Raw genomic sequence first — 19,364 nt, 5'->3', positions numbered from 1 at the left:
TATTTTATTTATTTTATTATTTATTTAAAATAAAGTATCCCAACCGTAAGTTTATTTTTCAAATATTAAACTCGATCAGCACTAATACATGTATTGTGTTTCGACAGGGTTTTTTAAAACTATAAAATATTATAATATGCCAGATGCAGAATTCTTCTTCATAACTTGTTTATATTATTATTAGCCATGCATAGTTTCAGTTGTAATTAACATAAATAATGCTTGAAAACCCAAAACAATAACAATAAAAATTCAACAAAATTATCCGAAATTTGCATTATGGTTTTAACTCAAGTTATGTTTTCACAATTGTTTACTTTATTGTTTTTCTTCGTTCTCTGCTCTATTGTGAAATAAGAAATATATATTGCTATAAACGTAAGGTGCCATTTGTTATGTGAAGTTTAAAATAGATTGTTCTATGTTTCACTTTTTGAATAGTTTTATGGTTTTTATATAAATGAAACGTCAGATAAAATCAAATGTTTTACGTAATAAATAAACTCCATAATTACATTAAGTAAAAATATTTAACAAAATACATGTATACAACGTTTAAGTTAAAGTCACGAAGTCCAAGTGATCAACTAGTTTATACACTAGACTGAAAAATCACAGTAAACCTTAGTGTTTTAAAAAATCTATAACTGTAAAACAAAAAGTAAATTTGAGGCTGAAAAAAGCATTTTAATAAATATATAACTGTAAAGTTACAAATCAGAGAAGCCAAAAACATAAGACATATTTTACGACCGATGTAACTAAAACAATTATTTTCTTCATCAGAAAACTTTTAAGAAATATATAACTAGTTAAAAAGGCAAGCTAAAAACATTAGACATATTTTACGACCGATTTAACTAAAATAATTATTTTCTTCATCAGTTGCTTTAGTTTAAAACAGGCCGGTAGAAGCCGGGGCAGGTGGCGGGGAACTAAAGAAAAGGTGTACAGCCTGCATTTTCTTCTTCTTCTTGTTGTTTTTGCCGATTTTTATATTTTAAACATGTACTAATTCTGTATGTTATTCAAAGTTCAAATTTCAAACGCCTTTCAAAAGAGCTTAACAAGGGATCATCTAAATAGCAATTATTTTCTTGAACATTTGGATGGAAGAACAGGGGTTGCTTAATGAATTTATACCTCAATAATAAATTGAACATTATTTTAAATGTAATCTGTATGTGAATAATTGTGACTTCATGAATGAATTTTTGTCTGCATTAGACTTGGGGGAAAAACAACAAGAATTCGAATATTGTGTAAAGAAAACTAGACTAGGTATCCATTACAGATTGAATGGCAAACATATTTATACACAACTGTATATAACTCTTTGTAGCCATTACCTTAGTGCTCTGTTTTCACTGTTGTTTGCCGTTGTTTCACTTTCGGTTTCGTTTTCGGGTTTATATCAATGGTAGCACTGAGAATGTCTGTATATTCAGCCACTGTTTAATTATTTATACATGCGTAAATGTGTATATTTATTGTAGGTACACCTATTTTGTTTAATTTAACAAATATAGTATGTATCGTTTACCAAAACTGTATATATAGTGGGAATAACTTATTAATAATAAAAATAATAATACATATCTTTTTTATTACTATTATTGTTCTCAAATTGGTTGAGCTGTTTTAATTACTTTTAATTTTTAGTTTTAATTATTTATTTTGTTATTAAAACACACTCTTCATTTTTCTTTATTTACTAATTTACACTTTAAAAGACACAAACTAAATTCAAGTACGTGCATTAAGCGCCCGCACAACACCAAATACTTATCATAAACGAGACAGGGATTTAAAAAAAAAGCTAAACAGCTTTTGTTTTAAGCTTTCGAGTTGTATACTTTAATAAAATTCATGGATTTCTGTTGTTTCGCGTTTGATACAACGTTTAAACTGAATTGTTTTGTTTGATATTGACAGGCAAACAAACAGACCAATAGATATATAGAGAGGCCGACAGATAGATATTTTATTAGAGTTACACCATAAACAAATACAAACTTTTCTGTTTTTGAAAAATTCAGTAGTGATAAATCATCCCCAGAAAGTGAAGGTGGGTATAATTGCATTTTTTTATTTTTTTTTATTATGATAATTTTTTTTTTTTTTTTTTATTTTTTTTTTATTTTTTTTTTTTAAAATCTTTTGTGGGGAGAGGAGCGGTCATTACCCACCCATCATATAGAACTGAGTAGTGTGATAATGATGTCTGCAAATGTTAATATAACTAAATTAACATCATATCTTTCATCCGTAACAGTTTGTGTTTATTTATAATTAAATTATTTCGTTTGATTCTTATAGAATTATCTTTTTGTTGTGTGATTATAAAAGTCCTATATTGCTATATTGGTTTTGTTTTTGGTTTTTAAAAAAAAAAAAAAAAAAATTGGAGGAGGGTTCACGAATTACTGTATTTATGAATATTCATAGTTTTGATAGCTGAATCAAGATTGGTATGTTGTTGCAATTCTCTATCTGTGTGAAACAATCGTGACATTTCAAATGTTCAAAGAGAACAGTAAAACATGTTCCTATTTAACTGACTTGTTTGTGTTTTTCATTTTTAAAATAATATTTATTTCATTGCAATGTATTTTCGAGCTTATATCGATCAAATTGAGGTTCAAGCACGCTGTCCTGGACACACGCCTCAATCATCTGGATGTTTGCCCTGCAGGACAGTGGGTTAGTGATTAATGAGACAGAAGCTGGTGTAGTGGTCTTCCACCTCTGTAATGAGTCGTTAAAGGTGCTATGTCAAAGTTGCAATAATGGCGGTTCCCGCCAAAAATATTTATTAATTTTTGCTTTGAAACATGAAGTTTATAGGTTCAGCTATATGCCTGTAAAAAAGTACAACCAAATATTGCCATTTACTAGTAGAAAAAAAAGTTTTTTTTTTTTTGGGGGGGGGGGGGGTTTTGGGGGGGGGGCGATCTTGAGAGTGTGTCACTCGCATTAATTAGTGTCGTCACTGTTTTATGCGTACACATTCAACACACTAAATACATATTTTCCATAATTCTTTGGAGGCAATCGACAAAGAAACAAAGATAACGACCATGCTATATTTTGCCACAAATTATTCGGGGAAACCCCTCTTGTCGTACAGTACAATACCTTTTTAAAATTATTATTCTTGAGTTAGATTATGCGTAATTTGTTGTTATTTATTACAAATAAATGTAAAAATAACCAAATATTGTAGTTTTAACTTTGACATAGTACTCCCTCTGGTTGAGAGTTGGATCCAGGGTGCGAACCGAGTACCTATCAGTTTTAAAGTCCGTGGCTTAGCCACTACACCACCAATGCTGGTATTTATACTATTTTCTAGTATGTCATAATCTATGAAGCGCGTGGACCTCTATAAATCACAGGAACCATCCGGAGTTTGCGGCCATTTAAAAGGTTTTTGGCAAATAAAATATTTTTATATTATTAAAATTTATATTATTAAAATTACAATTTACGTACATTTTCTAGCTTAGAATGAATATTTGTTTTCTATATAACTGGACATCGTAATGTTTTCTAATACGTCAATATTATTGATTTTTGTCTAAAATACGAATCTATTACTTCTTCCAACGGCCAAACGAAATTTGAAATAATTCGGCCAAAGGTTATTATTCCAAATGTATTTATCCGTATAATGCTTTATATTTAAAACATGTTAAAGATAGTGGGGGGGGGGGGGGGGGGGTAAAGAGGAGCGGGACGTAGCCCAGTGATAAAGCGCTCGCTTGATGCGCTGTCGGTTTGGGATCGATCCCCGTCGGCGGACTCATTGGGTTATTTCTCATTCCAGCCAGTGCACTACGATTGGTATATTAAAGGCCGTGGTATGTGCTATCCTGTCTGTGGGATGATGCATAAAAAAGATCCCTTGCTACTAACGGAAAAATGTAGTGAGTTTTAAAATAATTTGAAAAAAACGAAAGAAAAAAGCAGGCTGTGTGTTTATTTTGTTGGGGGACAACAAATGGGAGTCTTATTTAACGGCTGAAAACTCACGATAGTCCCTTTATTACCCAGGTTTCTAGTTTGACTGTAGGTAGCCGTACACCAAATCGTATCTGAGTGGGTCAAAGTTCGAGGTGCACCAACACTTTTCATCCCACAGATGATGCTACCAGTCCTGCTATTGGTTATAAACGTGAGAGTGTTTGTTGTTATAAAATCTTGTTTCAGCTATTGCGCAAACATTACTGAGAAAAATGGTGTAGACATCAGTGAAAGAGTCAGATTTCTAAAAGACACAATGAAGCATATCAACTTCAAATACCAAAAAGTATTAAATTTTCAAACAGTTGCAAAACAAGTTTTTTTTTGTTTTCCGGCAAAGCACACAGCAAACAAAATCAGCCATGTTTTTATTTCGGAAACACGTGTTTTTCACTGCCGTGTACGTTCCGCTTTTTGCCAACGTGACTGGTGAGTAAGATAAGAAATAGAGGATTCGTCACAAGTATTTTTTTAATATAGGAAAATATCAACCGAGTCTATGTTAATCGATATTTGTCGAGGCTCTATGCATGTAGATAATAAAATGAGGTGATAGCCTTCCGTATCGAGTAGCTTTCTATCATTTTCACCCTGAAAACTGAATGGAGTGCGGAAAAAATTCCGAAGCAAATTTTGGGGGTAGGGAAAACATAATTTGGAATAACTTTCCTTAGAGTCACCTTATTATACTAATTGACCACTAAAAATGTGTGTTTTGAAGCCCCCTATCAATTACACAGCATGTTATGCAAATGAACCTCAAAAGTAGGTCATCAGAGGTCAAAAGGTCACCGATTTTGGGTCGAGCCTAAATTTTGCGGATTTCAGTTTTGCCTCGTCATTTATTGGGACATTTGTCAAAATCAGGCTTAGAAATGGCTGCAAACTGTGTCAGAAGGAATTTCCAACCATTTAAAGGCACCCATGTTCAGCCATCTAGAAAAATATTGAAACGGAAACAAACGAGCCAAGGTCAGTTTTTACAGAAATTGATACTTTTATGATATAGCAGTATTAACACCAACATCAACCTTAAATCACATTATATTGACAATAAGTCTCGCGAAATGTTTATTACAAAGCAGCTGTGTATCTTTCTGAATAGCTGAAACATGAAGCAGGCTTTAAAAGGGCAAAAGGGCACCTATATTCGGTGATGCTGGACATTTTTAATGTTCAGCACGCTAGCATCATGTTTTTGTCCAGCCATTAAGATAATAACTCAAAATAGCATGGGACACATCTACGGAAACCATACTTAATCATTATCAAAAAGAATTGGATTAGTACAAAATGTAGCCGTAATATAAGTTACATTATGATAAAAATCTAATAATGGTGCCATATTCTCATCCCATGTGATACAGAACTGTAATCCTTCATAGAGCAGCTTTCATTAAAACTATCTGAAACAATGTACTGATTCCTACCTATATGTTATTGCGTTTCTGTCAAGATAGTTTAACACCCTCTGCTGTTAATTAGTATCATTACTCCCAGAAAACTGTTTGATATAGCGACTTATCACAGCAATATTTTGCCGATTTTATGCAGTTTTATAATAAGACGTACATGTGTTAAAAAGCAAATTGTCCTGGATTTTCTTAATCCTCCGCTTCATCTAAATCAGAACGGTCTCAATCGTACCTCGTCACCCTCATCCTCTTTTTGATTTCCGCACGTCTGTAGCCGGCACGTACAAGTGCATTTGAGGCCACTGTCCAATGTCATGTGTGTCATGTCATAGGGTTTAACGTGCACATTCAGAGCAAGCTGTTGTAGCGCACGCCTGTCGTGGGCGCAAGTGCTTGCGGAGCAAGCTCTGTCGTCCAAGACAGAAAGTTGGGGGGGGGGGGGGGGGGGGGGGAGGAGGGACCGCCTGCACTGGCAGGTGCAAGGGAGCACCAGCAGTCCGACCGGGATCGGTAGCAGGCGGGGGTGGGTGGTGGTGCTATGGAATTTTGAATGGTGCAGTTAATATGCCAAAGAGAAAAGGTGCGCAGTTTTGATTTGAAGGAATTTTGGCGCGAATTTTGAATGGTCAGTCTAAACTGTAAAGGGTAGTAGAGCTAGTATAAGTTTTGACTTTAGTATATCGAGAGTAGCTCGTTAATTAGACCTAGGTGTTGCTGTGGTGTCTCCCTAGGTTGCCCATCGGGCCCTGAGAAAGGGCCTGACCGCTTCTGGTCGTGGCATGACAACCCAGGGGAGACTCGTGCAATGTGGTAACACCGGTAGGTAGGCGGCCGTTTCAGGGGCTCCATCTCTAAATCACCAAGTACACACCAGACATGGACACTGTTCTTGTAAGCATTCCCTTTTGCATTGACATGCAAGAAGTTCCAACACTGCATCTGGAGCAGCCTGTCCATGCATCCAGTCAGTGTTCAGTGAACCAGCAGCTGTCCTTACCCAACTATGACCATTGGGTTCTGGCACATCAGGGTTTCGTTGCCATACTCCTGCTTGGTAATTTGTTCGTTGTATGCGCTGCTGAAGACTGTCCTCACAAGGTCGGAGAGTGCTGGAATCAACTTCACCTCACTTGGTTAAAAAAGTTCATATCGCAGGACATTCACTTTGGTTGTTTTTGACGAAACAAGATGATGCATACATACGGCAGGTTTCCGTTTCAATATTTTTATAGATGGCTGAATATGGGTGCCTTTAAATGGTTGGAAATTCCTTCTGACACAGTTTGCAGCCATTTCTAGGCCTGATTTTGGCAAATGTCCCAATCGCTGACGAGGCAATGCTGAAATCCTCAAATTTTGAGCTCGACCCAAAATTGGTAACCTTTTGACCTCTATTGACCTACTTTTGAGGTTCATTTGCATATTATGCTGTGTATTTGAAAGAGGGTTTCGAAACACACACTTTGAGTGGTGAATTGTTATGATAAGGTGATTCTGGGGAAAGTTATTCCATTTTAAGTTTCCCCTACCCCAAAAATTTGCTTCGGAGTTTTTTCCGCACACTATTCAGGGTGAAAATGACAGAAAGCTACTCAATACGGAAGGCTATCACCTCATTTTATTATCTACATGCATAGACCTATCCAAAAAAACTATGAGCTTTTGTCCCTCTGCGTGGTACCAAATTCTTGTCTGGCACATGGACTAACTAGACGAGGTTGATATTTTACATATTAAAAAACACGAGTAGCGAATTCTATTTATTCTATAACACTTCTAAAATAACATTTTAATACAAATTTTAGTAAACCACAGTACTAAAGTCGCCGCCATCCGTAATATAATATAGGATAATAGTTTTTATCCTATAACTTACCCATGATATCCATGTCATAAACCCATACAATAATTTACTTTATCATTTAACTTATCCATAATATCCATGTCATAAACCCATTTTATATTTATCATTATCCTATAACTTACCAATAATATCCTATAATACTCGGACGGTTAATAATGTTTTCCTGTCAGTGGGTCATTTGTTTACAACCAACAAGACTTGTATACTTGAGCGTAACGTTTTGATCAGATTTAGTTAGTTAAAGTTCGTGTCGTCATCTTACTGGCGAGGCGACTTCAGAACTTTGAGTTACTAAATATCGAATGTTATTTTTGAAGTGTTATAGGATAAATAGAATTCACTACTCACGTTGTTTGGGGTGTTTTGGTGGGGGGAGGGGGATTTGTTGGTTTAAAAAAAAAAAATTATATTATTATTTTTTCTTTAATATGTAAAATATCAACCTCGTCTAGTTAATCGATATTTGTCCCAACAGAGCCTCGACAAATACCGATTAACATAGACTCGGTTGGTGTTTTCCATATTAAAAACGCGCTTCACGAATCTACTATGTATTGGTCCAAGTGTTCTTGCTTGTTTGTCACACTCTGTAGTGGCATTTGTTGGCATCATCATAGGGACTAGCAGTTCAGTAGCCTACATAATATTATAACATCTGGATACTAGATCTGGTCTTAGTTCGCGGGCCGGTTAAATAGTGATTGTTGAATGTACAGAATCGGTCATTGCATTCGGTTTTAGATTTAGTTCGCATATCCATTTGCTTGTCTGGAAGTATACGAGCGCCGCATCTCAGTACTTCCATATGATGTATCCATTCACAGGAATGTAAAAAATCGGGATATGAATTTTTTTTTCGCCTTGAGCGGGGGGGGGGGGGGGGTGTTCGACCCCCCAACCTACACCCCTCCACCCCCCCCCTGGACATTTCCGGCATTCTGTGTCATAGACGTTTTTAGTCATAAATTATTTTATAACCAAGGCGACCCCCCCCCCCCCCCCCCCCCCCCCCCCCCCCCCCCCCCCCCCCCCCCACACCTCCACCCGGGGTTTTGTCAGGATACGACACTGATTTCTATAAAACGGCTAATATATAGAGAGGGCTCTAAAATTGAAAGATTATTTCCATGATATCATACTTCAGACACCTTTGTCATCACTACATATGTGATTTATCTAAGAATATTACTGTTGTTTACCCTCTCCCTCACCCACCCACCCGCTTTTTTTTCTTGCTTTTTTTTCTAGGTGGGGGTTTTGTGTGTGTTTTGTTTTTTCTTTTTTTTCTTTTGCGTTTATGTTATAGTAATTAGGCTAATTATTTAAAAGCGTAAGTCTTTAGCAGCGATGGTTTTTATATATTTATACATTTACACCTTCCTACGCCAGTGATACATTGCACAGGCTACCACGGCCTTTGATATATCAGTCGTGCTGCACTGGCTAGAACGAGAAATAACCCAATGGGACCATTGACGGGTGTGACGGTACATGCTCTTATCTTTTCGCCTGTGGCGATGTCAATTGTGGTGTGGGCTAGCTCTGCCTACTAATACACACCAGAGGCCAGGTGCAGCTTGGTTACGTAATACCTCCGGGAGTTCTGTCCTGCGACCGTGGTTCAAATTAGCGAACTGCAGACGGTCAGTCTGGACATCTAAGAAAATAAACCGTCTCTGGGAGTTGGGCTCGCTTGTGGAAATAGCACATCATAGCGCTAGGTCCCGCTTTGGGCGCGTTTGTTCACTGTCTCCGGGCCAGTCTGGGGTTTTTGAATAAATAGCCAGGGTTTTAGATAGCTCGGGGCTTGGCGTGCGCTACAACAGCTTGCTCTGAATGTGCACGTTAAACCCTATGACATGATAGCTCGGGGCCATTTACCTTTCGACTGACCGTTCAAAATTGCGTCAAACTTCCTCAATCAAAATTGCACACCACTTTCTCTTTGGCATTAACGGCTCCATTCAAAATTCCATAGCACCACCACCACCCCCACCCGCCTGCTACCGATTCGATCGGGCTGCTGGTGCTCCCTTGCACCTGCCAGTGCAGGCGGTCCCTCCTCTCCCCTCCCCCAACCTTTCCTGTCATGCAGGCGTGCGCTACAACAGCTTGTTCTGAATGTGCACGTAAAACCCTATGACATGACATGACATGATAGCTCGGGGAGAAACATTGGAAGTATCCAGGGGAACGGACGTTGTCCAACTGAACGAACTATATTAGTTCAGACCGGACTTGGTAACTATATATTTCTGCTCTGTTGTATAACCTTGATGTGATTGATGTGACTTTAAATATTCTAATACTGTATTATACCAATATTCTTTAGACAGTGTCTCCGGTAATCTGACGAAGTAAATTGTAGGCTTCACTGTTCTAATATTTTTATACGAGTATTTGGTAAGATAAAGCTTAGCCGGTCATCCTAGAGGACCTAGGTAAACTGTAGGTTATTGTCTTTATTGTGATATGTACCAGTATTAATTCTGCATTACAAGGTTACTGAATGAGTATTTAAGGGTTAATTCCTAATTCCAGTTAGGAATAGAGTTGTAATTCCTTTATTAATTAAGTTCCCCTGGCAGCGTTTCTCAATTATCACCCGTGTGTGTGTTGTATCACGGTGAAGTGATTAGAATATTGTGTTAACTAGACACATAGTGATTAACTAATTAAGTGATTAGCTATGGGTTGTTATTATATTGTTGTTGTTAATTAACTACTGCGGCAAGTACATTTGTCAGCGTTAGAGTTAATACAGATTCCAAAGTGTATTGTGTTTTGTTGTGTTTTCCAGTGAACTAAACGTGCTACATATATATATTTATATCAGATCTTATCTGTGATTACTCCTAGCGCCGGGCCACTCGGGTAGTAGCCTGCCCGATACAGAGAGATCTAATAGATATACAGTTAAGAGAGATATTTGGAAAATCGTGTTTTATTCAGTTACGGGTATTATAGGATCCCCGTGACAACGGGTATCGATCGCGCATCAAGCGATCGCTTTACCACTGGACTACGTCCCGCCCCTCAAATCTTGAAATAATTGGGATCAATATTATGCGAGAAGTTGCTCGGAGGAGTGTCGAGGAAGTTGTTGCACGTTATTGATTTTACATACATGATAAATTAACAGGTATTTTCCAGAGAGTGTGGTACTCGTAACGGTACTCGAGATGATTTGCAATCTGTACGATTTGTATGGAACAATACTCTTGTATCAAAAGTATTGATGGAAAAACAAACTGAAAAACATTAGCGAAGCAAAGGATTTTCTTTTTCTTTCTTTTTTTTGTTCTTCTAATTAACACATTAAAACGAGATTTCATTTCAGAATTAATTACTGCAAGAATTATTAGCCAAAAAGAGTTTCACCTTTTACAAAACAATACTAGTAATTAGGAAGCTATTTTTTTATATTACACTGCAAAAAAACCTCCAAGTGCTTGTTATTGCTGATGAGTTGTAAAACTCAAGGCATATAAAAACTTGTTATAGGCATGTAAAATGAATGCGAATATAATTAACGTTACAATATGATTATTAAACTGGTAATAGGTTAAATTGCATGCATGCTGGTTAGCAAATCATAACGGTTTAATTTTATATGAGTATTACGATAATAATTGACTAAATGCATGTTTCAATTTATAGTATAGATCTATCTTTGGATATAAACATTTGTTGTTGTTGGTTTTGGGGTTGGGTTTTTTTTTTATCAAAACATAACCTACAGCAACATTTTATTAATATCTCTAACCTGCCATTGCAATTATAACCTAACTGTAAATTAATGTTATGTTGTTAATTTGAGCCATTTGAAAAATATATGTGTGCTTCGAATCTAATTATGGTGAGCATGTTTCGGAGTTTTCAGAGGAATAAAGACCGTGTTACGACGTTTTACTAGAAAATAAAAAACAAACACAGGTGCGGATTTTGGGGGAGGGTGCTGGGGTTGCGGAATTTTAAAGCACTTCCAAAAATGCAAACGACTAGAAGAAATGTATCTGTTTTTAGTGGAAGACATATATGTTGATCGGACTGTTGTTTCTAGGGAAGATTGCAAACGTCTAGAAGAAATGTATCTGTTTTTAGTGGAAGACATATATGTTGATCGGACTGTTGTTTCTAGGGAAGATTGCAAACGACTAGAAGAAATGTATTTGTTTTTAGTGGAAGACATATATGTTGATCGGACTGTTGTTTCTAGGGAAGATTGCCATAATAAATAATACATTTTTTGGGGGTTTTTTGAAGGAAGGAAGAAAAGAAGGGAATGTTTTATTTAACGACGCACTCAACACATTTTATTTACGGTTATATGGCGTCAGACATATGGTTAAGGACCACACAGATATTGACAGAGGAAACCCGCTGTCGCCACTTTATGGGCTACTCCTTTCGATTAACTGCAAGGGATCTTTTATATGCACCATCCCACAGACAAGATAGTACATACCACGGCCTTTGTTACACTAGTTGTGGAGCACTGGCTTCAACGAGAAATAAGATGTGCTTTTGAATGCATTTCGTTGAATGCTGTAGAGACCTTTTTTTTAATTAGAGCCCCCGCTCTGTAAACCTAAGATGCCCTTTTAAAACGTTACACCCCTCTCCACAAAAACCTTGTATCCGCCCTTAAAGCATTATATTCTCTAGTAACTGATAACACTATTATTTCATTAATAAATAGTTTAGAGATATTTTACTAAGATATATGTAATAAATAAATTGACCTGTCTTTTAGTCTTGGTGATATCCATGCTGTGGGACGTTGTAACAGCTTCTCCATGCTTAATATATTTCATATAAATGCACACCAGGTAATTAATATGTTTTCTTGTACACATTGAATAATATTCAAAGTAGCGATACCGTTCACATATTTCAGAATTCAAGCTAAATTCCGAAGAATTTATGTAGAGCAACTTCGACGTCCATAACCATATTGAAACGTCATGGTATTGTTGACGTAATATAACTTTATGTTTCCGGCGTCCGTAATATATACGGAAACTATCGAAGTGCCATTACTTGGGGGTTTTCAAAGATAAACTGAGTTGCAGATTCGTACACGTCTCTAGTTTTACATATTAATTAAGGTCTCACTACACAGATCACTTTTGGGTGAGAGTTCATTGATGACGGTCCACTATAGTTCCTAATCGTGGCACATGTTATGGTTCACATATTCACTTCTAGGAAATGGTGAAGAATTAAAACAATATGTATGTTTAATGGTAAGCCTTCTGGCTGTATTTTGCCCATGTTATTTTGTAATATTGTGCATCTACCTTTTGGGACATGGGTATATAGCGCAAGTGACAGCCGGAGTGAATCGGTTAATGAACCACCTGTTCGGACCGGTACTACAGCCAGATGCGGTCACATAGCAAAAAACTGAGACGGAAATGTTCACAATTTTGGAGTGAATATAAATGCTTATATAATGTATGTTCGCAATGGTGTATGTTGTTAGTGCCAACGAGAACCCGTTCTATGGGCAATCTTCGCTTGAAGTTGGGCAGTTTAACATGGGTTTCAATGGCAGATGACATCTGTGTAGTGAGACCTAAGACAAGATTAGCCCGATCCAGCTATAGGTTATAGATTTCGCATCGCTTGGATGGCATAACCTTCAAAAAAATGCCATCAAAATTCTTCTCTTTTTTTTCGCTTTTTTTTTTTTCCTGAAGTTTTTTAATAGAATTTGTGCCTGTTATACATCAATAAATTCATAATAAACGACAAACAATTTTGTTTTGTTTTGTTTTTTTGCTTTCTTTATTGCTTATTTTTGTTGTTATTTATTTATTTATTTATTCATCATCATCATCACCATTATCATCATCATCATCATCATCATCATTATTATTATTATTATTATTATTATTATTATTATTATTATTATTATTATTTACATAGATACTGGTTACATCCCCAGGGGAATATTTCTTGAGTGTGAATAAATAAAAGGAAAGTAAAATTAACATTAAAAAAGAAAAAAAACATTGAAAAAAACCCGTTGATATACGTACAAACAAATACATTAATATGCATTGTGTGCACCATTTGTCGCTAACACTTGCTACTCTCGATTTTACGCTATACAGTAACAAATGACCACTTAATGATTTCGTAAGGAAGAAAAAAATATGTGCAGTGTTTCTGTCAGAAATATTTGGGTATGGTGCAATGGAATTGAATGCAACCACAGTCAACAGGGGGTATGGGGGCCTTCCCCAGAAAGAAAATGGGTTAAGTTTAGGATTCGGGTTAAGAAAAACATACAGTAATGATAAGAGTCATTAATTTTGTCAAAAGGTTAGCTTAAACAAGTAAAATCTGCAAAAATATTTGGGTATGGCGCCATACCCGTTTTACCCTCTGGCAGAAATCTTGATATTACGAAATGAAATTAAAAATGGCTGCTATAAACATTAGCACAAGAATGTATTTAATGTGTAATTTTAGTGGCAAAAAAAAATGCATGTGTCTATTTAGTGCAGCTAATTTATTAAATTATCTTTTAACTTCCGGAGTACACATATTTCAATGCAGTTTCAAGTGAGCGGCTGGTTAAAGGGACGTATCCTAGTTTTTAAACACGAAGGCATAGCTTTGACTATTAGAGCCGTTTTTGATAACTGAATATTTTACTAAGATTTTATTGTTTAGATTATCCATTTCCGCACATTCGGAGTGTTTTTGGCCATGCTGGTGATTTTAATATCACAAAAGGCATTTCTCATGTTTTTAAAAATGCATGTGTGAAAATTTTTACAGTTACGGAGTCGAGTTTTAGTTTATTTTTAGAGGGTATTTCACCATTTCACAGTCACAGACTCATGTTTCACTCAATTGTAACTTTATCCAAATGAGTTACAGGTTTGTAGATTAACTAAACTTAGTTTATGGGCTGAAATTAGGGTTTGTCCCTTTAACTGGTGGTCTAGCAGTATAAAAATAATCTTCTGAAGCTAAAATCTCAAACGAGTCTCCCCTGGGTTGTCATGCCACGATCTGAATAGATCAGGCCCTTTCAAGGGCCCCTATGGGCAACCTAGGGAGACATCTCAGCACCAACTAGGTCCCAGTAACAAGCTACTCTCGGTAGACCAAGTTCAAAATATATATAGCTCCCCTTTTCCATTCGGCGTACCGTTCAAAATTGCGCCCTATTTCCTTCATTCAAAGTGCGCACCCCTTTTCCTTTTGGCATTAATCTTACGGGACATTCCAAATTCCACAACACCAAAACAAACACACACACACACACACACACACACACACACACACACACACACACACACACACACACACCCCGCCCCCGTTACCGCTTCCGGTTGGGCTGCTGGTGCTCTCAAGCACCTGCCAGTGCAGGCGGTCCCTTCTTTCACCCACCCCAACCCTTTCCTGTCCTGGACGGAGGAGCCGGCCGAGGCCGGCACCTGCGCCCATGACAAGCATGCACTACAACAGCTTGCTCTTAATGTGTACGTAAAACCTTCTGACCTGACCTGACCTCGGCTAAAATCCGAGATCGATTTTTAATCACTTCGAGCTGTCATATTATTACGAGGCCTGCGTTCGAAAATCACTTTGACCCTTGGTAATTAGTTTAAATCATGTGTCAATACGTATGAACATATTATAAGCATAAATCCATACTGAGTTGACTACTAACATTATTAGGATGACTTTAAACACATTGAATATACGAATATTAATATTTAAAGCAAGTTATTTTTATTTTTAAAAGGGGTGCGACATAGCCCAGTGGGAAGGCGCTCGTCTGACGCGCGGTCGGTCTAGGATCGATCCCCGTCTCGGGTGACCAATTGGGTTATTTCTCGTTCCAGCCAGTTCACCACGAATGGTTATCAAAGGCCGTTGTATGTGCTATCCTGTCTGTGGGATGGTGCATATAATATATCCCAGCTTAATCGACAGAGCACTCGCCCGTGTTCCTTGGGTCGAAGGATTGAACCCCATCGGTGGACTCATTCTCTGACTATGCTTTTCCAGTTCCAGACAGTTATATACGGTATATCTGGGTTGCTGTTCTTTATTGTGGGGTTTTTTGTGTGGATTTGTTTGGGCGGGGGTCTTTCTTTCTTCTTCTTCTTCTTTTTTTGGGGGGTGGGGAGGTGTTTGTTTTGTTTTTGTTTTTTGGGCGGGGGAGGTCCATTTTTGGTTCGGTTTTCTTTTTTTTTCAATTTTTCTTCTTTTTGTGTAGCTTTTGTGCATAGCTGCAAAATGGTCACCAACATACGCAAATTAAAAATCCTCATTGAAATAAAAACAATATATATCAAATTAAAAGAACTGTTGTGTGTCTGTAGTCACTGTAACATATGACTTCTGCCAATAGTGTCTTTTCTTATTATTAAACCCAGTTCGCTGAAATGTGTCCTGGACAGTGTGCTTGAACCGTAATTGCGTATAAGCAGCAAAAACAAAAAACTTGTTAAAATGAAACAAAATGTTAAGCAATTGGATATCCCAGTGATAACCTAATGATCACAAATTGCGACAATAAATAACAAATCGTGTAATCATTTGGGGTTTTTTTTAGGCATTCACGGAAATTTATTTGCTACGAACACGTGCAAGTGCATCTGTAGATGCCTCTTTGACAATGGTATAGTTCTACCTGTTTCGGTGAAATATTTAATTTTGTCTAAACTATTTACTATCGACCTGCTTAGACCAGGCTCTCAATGACCAGGTGCACGTTCCAGGAAATAGTTTCATGCCGAAAACAATTACAACATATCTTTATCCCCGCAATAAGCCTGGTTATTTGATACTCTTAATCTTCACCAACAAAGGCGTGACGGCCATTGTTGTCCGGTATACAATGCTTGACAACACAAGATTAATGACATCAGCGCCCCTGGCGGCTCTTTGCGCTCCATTGGTGCCTTCCGACATTCTACTTCCGGTTTGGTTTAATTAAGTGTGTTCATTAGACGCGTAGGAACATCCGAGGAGTCAATCGATACCGTTTTGAGAGCGTAGTGATTGTTGTTGCGGGACTTCAATATAAACGGAAAGTGTGGACAATTTCTCAACCTCAACACGGCATTACGTTTATTCATGACAAACTTTATTTAAACTTTAGCCTCATCTTTTATTCAACGGTTACAAAATATGAAAATCAATTGCACAAGAACTTCTCAAGCGAACATTTTGATTTTACGGTGGATTTGAGCTGAATGCGGTTTGAAAAGAAATAATTGCTTGGGTGTTAATACGGCCAGGACAATCGAACGTCGGCTGGTCTTGATGAACGGACAAACGGACGGACAGTAAATTATATTTTATTACTGCACGGGCCAGTTATGCTTAAACAATATTTATTTCTGAGTTGATTCTCTTTTCTCAAATTGGTTCATGGTTTTACGGTACAGTTTGGTGTGGTGTCATGCATTTAGGGACGGGGCGTAGCCCAGTGTTAAAGCGCTCGCTTGATACGCAGTCGGTCTAGGGTCGATCCCCGTCGGTGGACCAATTGGATTATTACTCGCTCCAGCCAGTGCATCACGACTGGCATATAAAACGCTGTGGTATGTGTTATCCTGTATGTGGGATGGTGCATATAAAAGATCCTTTGCTACTAATGGAAAAATGTAGCGGGTTTCCTTTCTAAGATGATAGCCGAAGATTAATAAATCAATGGGCTCTAGTGGTGTCGTTAGACAAAACCAAATACCGTGCATTTACGTCTGCGACTAGCAGTTAAACCGGCCATACGTTTGCGTGTGTTTGGCATCTATTTTACGTTAATAAAAAATAATAATGATAATAATTTTAAAAAACCACATCATTACGGAAGATGAAACATTTTAAGGACAAAATAAACTAAAATATATATGTTACGTGTACTGCAAACTATATCAATTGTAGTTAATAGTAATTATTTGAACTATTATTTAATCGTAGATTTACGTTTACTTGCAAACCTAGGCTTACGATGCTTTGTGAAACTGAGCCCTGACCCTCGAGTGTCGTCTAGCCCTGCCCTAGCTGGTGACATGTTGGGTGTGGAACTGAGCCCTGACCCTCGAGTGTCGTCTAGCCCTGCCCTAACTGGTGACATGTTGGGTGTGGAACTGAGCCCTGACCCTCGAGTGTCGTCTAGCCCTGCCCTAGCTGATGACATGTTGGGTGTGCAATTGAGCCCTGACCCTCGAGTGTCGTCTAGCCCTGCCCTAGCTGATGACATGTTGGGTGTGCAATTGAGCCCTGCCCCTCGAGTGTCGTCTAGCCCTGCCCTAACTGGTGACATGTTGGGTGTGAAACTGAGCCCTGACCCCCGAGTGTCGTCTAGCCCTGCCCTAACTTGTGACATGTTGGGTTAGTGCTAGATTTTAGCTCTTTGTAACCGATTTTCTTTTAGCGATAACCAGATAATCGCTAATAACTGCCGTGCCTTAAATAATATAAAAAAGTCTAAATCTGGCGCAATAGACATTTTTTTATTATTATTATTTTCATGTATACAAAATCTGCAAGAAGAAACCCGTTGTTGTTGTTGTTAATGTTGTTACTGTTATTGTTGTTGTTTTGTAGTGTTAGAACTTGTCAGAGACATAAAGTTTAACGTTATAAGTGAACTCCAAAATATTAAAACTTTAGGTCTGAGCCATCAGATTTAAGAAACTCTGTGTATTTTTAACACGACTAGGACTTAATGACACTTTAGTTGTGTGAAGTTTCGAAATTGACGGGTTTTTTGTTGTTGTTGTTGGGGTTTTTGGTTGTTGTTTTTTTTGGTTTTTTAGTTTTTCGGGGGGGGGGGGGGGGGGTACACTAAGCGTATTCTAACCCTAACCGAACATATAAGAACTGGGCATCTTCAGCTAGAAACCACTTAAGCTAATACCCCTGAGCCTCATTTTACAAAGCGATCTTAGCGCTAAGATCAACTTAAGTGCATATCTACCTACCAAACATGGAACAAATTAGTAACAAGCTGAAAGTAAACAATGTGGTTTATATCAATGGAATGGTGCATATAAATGATCCCTTGGCAGTGACGGATCCAGAAAATCAATTTGGGGGGTGGGGGGGGGGGGGGGGGGGGGGGGGGGGGGGGCAATGACAACATGTGGCCGAAGACCAAAAACGTTCCCGAAGGGATTCCTTGGATTCTCCAATGTACAAAATAAAAATAATAAAATGCAAATATGTAACAGTCGGAAAATTTAGGGAGGGGAGGTCGGGCCCCTGGCCACCGCTACCCCACCCCCTTAGATCCGCCACATGGCAAAATGTAGCGGGTTTCCTCTCTACGACTACATGTCAAAATGACCAAATATTTGACATCCAATAGTCGATGATTAGTACATCAGTGTTCTCTAATGGTGTCGCTAAACAAAACAAACTTTAACTATTTGGCAAAACAATCAATATAGATCGGTCACGAACATTTTCAGTTAGCCACCGTCATGCCAGAGCACAGCCTCACGTTGCTGTCACACCAGTGGTCTTATTCAACTAGTAACGAACTAACTAATACTAAATGTAACAAGCAACTTCATACCAATGGATTACTTAAATAGTATAGAGGTCAACCTACTTCTAATCATCAAATATGTTTCCAAAGGCATTTCAGAATTTGTTTTTTTGTTTTTTTAATTTTATATTTCCTATACCTGATTATACATTAAGCTGCTACAACAAGTATAAACTAATTTAATTTTTTGCCAAAAATATACATTTTGTAGGCAAACATATATATTTATATATAAAATAATATAATGTGCACATTGCGGGGAATTGTATGTAACATCGGGTTACAATCTATAGTAAATGGGTAATACATACATAGCAATAATATACAATAACATATGTCATGTATCAATGTTGTCTGTTCTATGCGTGGTAACAAGTGTTCAGATACTTACACAATTTAATTAACTGTTTTGAATTATCGCTGGACAGCAGTTGCGTTAATTTAAATGTTGATGGTTTATTATAATGAAAAGGTTTAATATATTTATCTCTTATGTTACTGTACAAACGACACACTAGAACAAAGT

At 37.4% G+C, this 19,364-nt stretch overlaps 1 long non-coding RNA gene across 1 annotated transcript in view; it reads right to left on the bottom strand.

Moving 5' to 3' along the window:
• The window catches only part of LOC121386097, a 31,034-nt gene extending 18,772 nt beyond the window's left edge, over positions 1-12,262 (bottom strand). Inside the window, exon 1 of the long non-coding RNA XR_005959588.1 lies at positions 12,051-12,262. This is a non-coding gene — a long non-coding RNA (uncharacterized LOC121386097). The remainder of the gene's footprint in view (positions 1-12,050) is intronic.
• Positions 12,263-19,364: the final 7,102 nt, after the last annotated feature.

This window comes from Gigantopelta aegis, chromosome 2 (assembly GCF_016097555.1).
Source record: "Gigantopelta aegis isolate Gae_Host chromosome 2, Gae_host_genome, whole genome shotgun sequence".
NCBI classification, from domain to species: Eukaryota; Metazoa; Mollusca; class Gastropoda; order Neomphalida; family Peltospiridae; genus Gigantopelta; species Gigantopelta aegis.
The sequence above is the reverse complement of the archived record's forward strand: the minus strand, read 5'-3'. Positions and strand labels throughout refer to the sequence as shown.